Here is an 8,771-nt window from a genome sequence, read left to right as displayed (position 1 = left end):
ATGCGGCATGTCAGGATGTGTAGTACAGCTCCCGCTCAGCCCAGTCAAAACTGTTCGCTGCTCTGGCCCCCCCAATGGTGGAACAAACTCCCTCACGACGCCAGGACAGCGGAGTCAATCACCACCTTCCGGAGACACCTGAAACCCCACCTCTTTAAGGAATACCTAGGATAGGATAAGTATTCCCTCTCCCCCCCCCCCCTTTAAGATTTAGATGCACTATTGTAAAGTGACTGTTCCACTGGATGTCATAAGGTGAATGCACCAATTTGTAAGTCGCTCTGGATAAGAGCGTCTGCTAAATGACTTAAATGTAATGTAAATGTAGTACGTCGTTTGTTTCACATTTATTAAACCCCTAAAAAACATGAACCTTGAACGCTGTAGACAGTAACCCTAAACCGTCAAAATAGATTTCAAAAGTGTTTTTTGATGGTGATTGATTTGTATTTGTGAAGGTGCTTGAGTGCAGTATTATAGGTGATACTATATTCTAACATGTTTATTTTATCTTCCTATAACACAGGTTGAACAATAAAGAGCTACATAATTCTACCAACCAGTCTTAGGCCTGGTCATACTATGTTCATCCTGTCTAGTCTTCTTCTTGACCTCCCCTCCCAGGAACAGTAAATAGTTACAGTAACATGTCTTCAGGCCCACCTCAGTCGCCCACAGTGGCTAAGACAGAGGTGACTGTTAAAGGAGAATGCCCTATCTTCGCTGCCACCTTTGCCTACTGGGACAACATCCTGGGCCCGCGGGTGTGTCACATCTGGGCTCCCAGGTGCGAGCAACTACTGTTGCAGAGCGATGGCGAAGTCACCTTCCTGGCCAATCACACACTGAACGGGGAGATTCTGCGCAGCACAGAGTGCGGCGCCGTGGACGTCAAATTCTTCGTCCTAGCTGAAAAGGGTGTCATCATCATCTCGCTCATCTTCGACGGCGAGCTGAAGGGTGACAAGAACACCTGTGCCCTGTCCATCATCCTGCCGCAAACAGAGCTGGCCTTCTACCTGCCCTTGCACACTGTCTGTGTGGATCGGCTCAAAACATAATCCGCAAGGGACACATCTGGATGCAGAAGGCAAGTATTCAGACGCCATGTTCCAAATCTGCCTCACACTAAGCCATCCCCTTAAGGCAGTGTTTCTCAATCCATTCCTAGGGAAATTGATGTTCTTGTTCTAACCCAGTAAGTGAATGATCTATGCTCCTCAAAGAGCAAAATGGTTAAAATCAAGTAAGTCAGCACTAACACCTGAATCATGAAGCCTGCCTTGCCTTTTTTTGTAATTGACGTACAGGGCTACAACATAATTTCAGTGCTGTCATCAGAGATTGTCCCCATCATGGAGCTGCTGTCATCCATGAAGACACGCAGTGTCCCAGAGGACATAGACGTGAGTATCTGAAGCGATCATGCACATTGGGCAACACTTTCATCATGCAAAACAGTACTTTGCAAATACTACAGTAGAACTATGCACACCTATTTATGTAGGAACTTTTCTTAAACAGTTACGTCCACGAGAAGGAGACTATCACTATTGTCACATTATTACATCCAAGACTGACATCGAACTAGTTTCACTGATTAAAAAAAAAAGTCTCACACGGCTTTCGTTACACCCCCCCAAAATAACGTTGAAAAGGAAACTAAAACTTCAAAGCCTACATATCATTCATGTGAAAAAAGCTTAAAGTTCTAACCACTGAGGCTCAACTGAAACTTTAATTAACATTTTGATATTCATCAATGAGACAATTGTTAACTCACTATTCCACTTTAATTTACTGTTTGTCTCGCTATAGTAGGTATATATATTTTTTAAATGTATCTTGTCCTTCGTGTTGATTATTCCACCAAGAACCGTGTTTGGTCCCTGATTGCTAGATCAAGGACACCATCTTAAATGACGATAACATCGGAGACGACTATCATGAAGATTTCCTGCACAAGTAAACACTTTTAGGAAACTCTGTCTGGGATTCAGTCCTAGGCCTACCTGGTATAGAAATGTAATTATGAAAATTGGAAGCATCTGCTTGCGAGTTGTCTACCTGGTATTTTTGCAATGGCCAAAACTATTATTTCACCGTATTTAACCAAAAATTGAGTAATCTAACTTTCCCACTTTCAAGAAACAACTTTGAGTGCTCCTGTGGTTTTATTTTCTGGGATAGTCACAGGGTTGAAGAATGTTTCACTCTCTCTCAGTTTAGCACCTTTCCTCTGCTTTTTTGTCCAAGCTGGGTACACATTGGGTACACATTGCTTACCTTGCACACTATATTTGTGATTACGTCATAGTTATCAGTGGAGTGCAGTTATGCACCTCTGACAGATCTGTCGAAACAATTATCTTAGCTGCCTGTGGAGATGACAAATGCACTGCAAGTCACAATTTATTTACTCAGCTTTTGAGTGTTCTTGCAGTAGTCAGGAAACACTTTTGTGTCATGAGATGTATTTGATTAATCCTCTCATTTGGATATTTAGAGACCGATATTGAATGACCGACACACACAGCAAATCTTTTACGATCTTTGTGGGAATCTAACATTCATTTCCATTCAAAATCCTAAACCTCCTAACCCGAATGTAACCCTTAACCTAACCCCCAAACCTAAAATAGCCTTTGTATTTGTGAGAATCTGGGAAATGTCCCTGGACTTTTGGGGATTTCTCGTACCCACAAGGATAGTAATACTAACACACACACACACACACACACACACACACACACACACACACACACACACACACACACACACACACACACACACACACACACACACACACACACACACACACACACACACACACACAAGGACACATTTCATTACATTTTAATCTTGCTCATGTTCTCATTATACTAAATTAATATGAAGTGACCATCTCTCATCCTTGTCATTAATAAATAATACACCAAATGAAATTTGCCTCCGTCTCTCAGGGGCAGTCAGTTCTCATCTCCAAACTTGTGGCTGCTCCATGGTGGTCGGAAGCAATCCAGACAAAGTCAACAAGGTACTGACAGGCTGCCAATACTCTGTGCTAAGCACATGCATACACTGGCTGATGTATCAGCATATGTATTCACACTCATCCACACACTAGCTGTATCAACATGAATGTTATACACACAGACGTGACTGCATATGTTATTGTGTATCTAAAATAATACAGCATACAAAATCCCACAATACCGGTTCACGCACACCTCCAAATCCTCTCTCTCCCTCGGAAATGCAGATGTTGTTGGGAGGTATTCCACATTGATATTCATTCATATGTTTTCTTGCGCTCTAGGTAGTGCTCACGCTGTGCCTCTTCCTCACCCCTGCTGAGAGGAAGTGCTCTCGGTTCTGTAAAGCTGACTCTACTTTCAAGTATGACACAGGACTGTTTGTACAAGGCCTCCTCAAGGTACCCAACAACGCCACTCTAAATTAGTTTTCCTACTGGGTGTGCCAGCCCAGCACTAACACACCTGTTTCAAATAATAAACTAATAAAGAGCTTCGGTTCAATGAGGGATACATTAAAGCCTTGTTTTACTCACATCGATATTAACCCATTGTAAGTGCATGTAAATGTAATGCAAATGAAGTCTTTATTCAAACCAAGGCCTCAAAAAATGAACAAACGCTCATACCTTTACAACAGACTGTCACTTTGACATTGTGACCCCCCCCCTCATTACTCTCCCACGCCTTTCTCCCACCCAGGACTCCATGGGCAGTTTTGTCTTGCCCTTCCGCCAGGTGCTGTACTCACCCTACCCGACCACGCACATCGACGTGGACATCAACACGGTGAAGCAGATGCCGCCCTGCCACGAGCACACACACATTCAGCGGCGCTACCTGCGCTCAGCGCGCTCTGGAAGGCGGCCAGCGAAGAGGACATCGCCCCCGACATTGACACCGGCATCCACACTGAAGAGTCCTTCACCCCCGACCTGTATGCTCTCTTCTCTCCTGTTCTGTTCTTCCAATTAGATATTTGTTGTTCGAAAAATGTTGTCATTTGTCAGCCGTTAATGGCTTATCAGGGCCAACTGTATTAGTTGATTCTGTTTTGTTCCTAGGTATTCATGCTGAAGCCAGGTCTCAATCTGCAAAGTACTTACTTGGCCCAGTTCTTGCTGATCCTTCACAGGAAGGCGCTCACACTACTTTGTCTAATCTTAGCAATTTCTTCTTAGCTAGCTACATAGCCGTCTTTGTATCAAAGATAATTGCGTAATTATCGTATTTCGTCGTCCTAACGTAGTCTTCACTGCTCTGCCCAGCAGCTAGCCAGCTAGCAAACGTCCACCGATTAGCAGCACTGTAGAAACTATTACACTCAACTGAACGACTTGATTAGTGTAGTGTTAGCTAGCTACATAGCTGTCTTTGCTGTCTTCGTATCCAAGATAATTGTGTAGTTTAGAGTGTGTAGTCTTAGAGTGATTATCTTAATTTACCGAGGTTAGCTAGCCAGCTATTTGTCGTCCTTAACGTAGGCGACACTGCTAGCTAGCCAACAGCTAGCCAACGTCTACCGAATAGAACTTCCGCACTCAACAACCCGGTCGCATTCCGCTTCGCTCCACAGGTAGTATCACATTTTCACTTCATTTCATTACAGTACAACTGTTTGATTTGTTTGATCGTAGCTAGCTACATAGCTAGCTACATAGCCGTCTTTGTATCAAAGATAATTGTGTAGTCTAGAGCGACTTTCTAGGTTAGCTAGCCAGCTATTGTCGTTCTTTTAACGCAATGTAACGTAATCAACACTGCTAGCTAGCCAGCTAGCCCCCGAATAGCAGCACTGTAGAAACTATTACACTCAACGGAACGACTTGATTAGTGTAGTGTCAACAACGCAGCCACTGCCAGCTAGCCTACAAAGTCAACAACGCAGCTACTGCCAGCCAGCCTACTTCAGCAGTACTGTATCATTTTAATCATTTTAGTCAATAAGATTCTTGCTACGTAAGCTTAACTTTCTGAACATTCGAGACGTGTAGTCCACTTGTCATTCCAATCTCCTTTGCATTAGCGTAGCCTCTTCTGTAGCCTGTCAACTATGTGTCTGTCTATCCCTGTTCTCTCCTCTCTGCACAGACCATACAAATGCTCCACACCGCGTGGCCGCGGCCACCCTAATCTGGTGGTCCCAGCGCGCACGACCCACGTGGAGTTCCATGTCTCCGGTAGCCTCTGGAACTGCCGATCTGCGGCCAACAAGGCAGAGTTCATCTCAGCCTATGCCTCCCTCCAGTCCCTCGACTTCTTGGCACTGACGGAAACATGGATCACCACAGACAACACTGCTACTCCTACTGCTCTCTCTTCGTCCACCCACGCGTTCTCGCACACCCCGAGAGCTTCTGGTCAGCGGGGTGGTGGCACCGGGATCCTCATCTCTCCCAAGTGGTCATTCTCTCTTTCTCCCCTTACCCATCTGTCTATCGCCTCCTTTGAATTCCATGCTGTCACAGTTACCAGCCCTTTCAAGCTTAACATCCTTATCATTTATCGCCCTCCAGGTTCCCTCGGAGAGTTCATCAATGAGCTTGATGCCTTGATAAGCTCCTTTCCTGAGGACGGCTCACCTCTCACAGTTCTGGGCGACTTTAACCTCCCCACGTCTACCTTTGACTCATTCCTCCTTCTTTCCACTCCTCTCCTCTTTTGACCTCACCCTCTCACCTTCCCCCCCTACTCACAAGGCAGGCAATACGCCCGACCTCATCTTTACTAGATGCTGTTCTTCCACTAACCTCATTGCAACTCCCCTCCAAGTCTCCGACCACTACCTTGTATCCTTTTCCCTCTCGCTCTCATCCAACACCTCCCACACTGCCCCTACTCGGATGGTATCGCGCCGTCCCAACCTTCGCTCTCTCTCCCCCGCTACTCTCTCCTACTCTCTCCTCTTCCATCCTATCATCTCTTCCCTCTGCTCAAACCTTCTCCAACCTATCTCCTGATTCTGCCTCCTCAACCCTCCTCTCCTCCCTTTCTGCATCCTTTGACTCTCTATGTCCCCTATCCTCCAGGCCGGCTCGGTCCTCCCCTCCCGCTCCGTGGCTCGACGACTCATTGCGAGCTCACAGAACAGGGCTCTGGAGGAAAACTCGCCTCCCTGCGGACCTGGCATCCTTTCACTCCCTCCTCTACATTTTCCTCCTCTGTCTCTGCTGCTAAAGCCACTTTCTACCACTCTAAATTCCAAGCATCTGCCTCTAACCCTAGGAAGCTCTTTGCCACCTTCTCCTCCCTCCTGAATCCTCCTTCCCCCCCCTCCTCCCTCTCTGCAGATGACTTCGTCAACCATTTTGAAAAGAAGGTCGACGACATCCGATCCTCGTTTGCTAAGTCAAACGACACCGCTGGTTCTGCTCACACTGCCCTACCCTGTGCTCTGACCTCTTTCTCCCCTCTCTCTCCAGATGAAATCTCGCGTCTTGTGACGGCCGGCCGCCCAACAACCTGCCCGCTTGACCCTATCCCCTCCTCTTCTCCAGACCATTTCCGGAGACCTTCTCCCTTACCTCACCTCGCTCATCAACTCATTCCTGACCGCTGGCTACGTCCCTTCCGTCTTCAAGAGAGCGAGAGTTGCACCCCTTCTGAAAAAACCTACACTCGATCCCTCCGATGTCAACAACTACAGACCAGTATCCCTTCTTTCTTTTCTCTCCAAAACTCTTGAACGTGCCGTCCTTGGCCAGCTCTCCCGCTATCTCTCTCAGAATGACCTTCTTGATCCAAATCAGTCAGGTTTCAAGACTAGTCATTCAACTGAGACTGCTCTTCTCTGAATCACGGAGGCGCTCCGCACTGCTAAAGCTAACTCTCTCTCCTCTGCTCTCATCCTTCTAGACCTATCGGCTGCCTTCGATACTGTGAACCATCAGATCCTCCTCTCCACCCTCTCCGAGTTGGGCATCTCCGGTGCGGCCCACGCTTGGATTGCGTCCTACCTGACAGGTCGCTCCTACCAGGTGGCGTGGCGAGAATCTGTCTCCTCACCACGCGCTCTCACCACTGGTGTCCCCTAGGGCTCTGTTCTAGGCCCTCTCCTATTCTCGCTATACACCAAGTCACTTGGCTCTGTCATAACCTCACATGGTCTCTCCTATCATTGCTATGCAGATGACACACAATTAATCTTCTCCTTTCCCCCTTCTGATGACCAGGTGGTGAATCGCATCTCTGCATGTCTGGCAGACATATCAGTGTGGATGACGGATCACCACCTCAAGCTGAACCTCGGCAAGACGGTGCTGCTCTTCCTCCCGGGGAAGGACTGCCCGTTCCATGATCTCGCCATCACGGTTGACAACTCCATTGTGTCCTCCTCCCAGAGCGCTAAGAACCTTGGCGTAATCCTGGACAACACCCTGTCGTTCTCAACTAACATCAAGGCGGTGGCCCGTTCCTGTAGGTTCATGCTCTACAACATCCGCAGAGTACGACCCTGCCTCACACAGGAAGCGGCGCAGGTCCTAATCCAGGCACTTGTCATCTCCCGTCTGGATTACTGCAACTCGCTGTTGGCTGGGCTCCCTGCCTGTGCCATTAAACCCCTACAACTCATCCAGAACGCCGCAGCCCGTCTGGTGTTCAACCTTCCCAAGTTCTCTCACGTCACCCCGCTCCTCCGCTCTCTCCACTGGCTTCCAGTTGAAGCTCGCATCCGCTACAAGACCATGGTGCTTGCCTACGGAGCGGTGAGGGGAACGGCACCTCAGTACCTCCAGGCTCTGATCAGGCCCTACACCCAAACAAGGGCACTGCGTTCATCCACCTCTGGCCTGCTCGCCTCCCTACCACTGAGGAAGTACAGTTCCCGCTCAGCCCAGTCAAAACTGTTCGCTGCTCTGGCCCCCCAATGGTGGAACAAACTCCCTCACGACGCCAGGACAGCGGAGTCAATCACCACCTTCCGGAGACACCTGAAACCCCACCTCTTTAAGGAATACCTAGGATAGGATAAAGTAATCCTTCTACCCCCCCCCCCTTAAAAGATTTAGATGCACTATTGTAAAGTGGCTGTTCCACTGGATGTCATAAGGTGAATGCACCAATTTGTAAGTCGCTCTGGATAAGAGCGTCTGCTAAATGACTTAAATGTAAATGTACTCAAATACATTGAAGATGAGACGTGAGTTACCTCTCACCATGGAAGCAAATGTAATTGGTTTTAATATGACTTTTGCCGCAGCACACCATGTAGTACAACTTTTGATAACAGTTTGAATTCCTCACCCACAGGCAAAAGGGAAAGAAGCCTTTCCGATCCTTGCGCAGCTTGAAGACCGACGTCGGCCTGATGGTGGAAGGCGACCTGAATATCATCATGGCGTTGGCTGAAAAGCAAAGGGCTGGACTGCACTCCTTTGTATTTGGGAAGCAATTCTACACCAGTGTACAGGAGCAAGATGTGCTCATGAGCTTTTGACTCTTACTCTCATGACATGTTTATCAGCTTTTAAGATATGGGAAAGACATTGACATATGACTTGTCCAAAAGCTGCCTTCACTAGGTTACATGTTTTGTCCACTAAAGAGGGTTGAAGTGTTAAAAATACAGTATGACAACCAGAATATGATGCCCATTTAAAGTCCAAAAACTTTGTGCTGCTGATCTTCATTGTTTTATTCAAAGCATGAGTCTAGTGTCTTCCATGTCTGTGTTGTACAACAAGCCCTTGATGGGACTCCACTTTATTTGTGAAACTTAATTGTTTGGATACCATT

General features: G+C 47.1%; 1 pseudogene; it reads left to right on the top strand.

The window, feature by feature from the left end:
* The first annotated feature begins 207 nt into the window (after positions 1 to 207).
* LOC124001398 lies at positions 208 to 8,472 on the top strand (annotated as a pseudogene).
* The last annotated feature ends 299 nt before the right edge of the window (positions 8,473 to 8,771 follow it).

The sequence above is a fragment of the Oncorhynchus gorbuscha genome, linkage group LG17 (genome assembly GCF_021184085.1).
Source record: "Oncorhynchus gorbuscha isolate QuinsamMale2020 ecotype Even-year linkage group LG17, OgorEven_v1.0, whole genome shotgun sequence".
NCBI lineage: Eukaryota > Metazoa > Chordata > Actinopteri > Salmoniformes > Salmonidae > Oncorhynchus > Oncorhynchus gorbuscha.
Note: the sequence above shows the minus strand (reverse complement) of the source record. Positions and strands in the feature narration are given on the sequence as shown.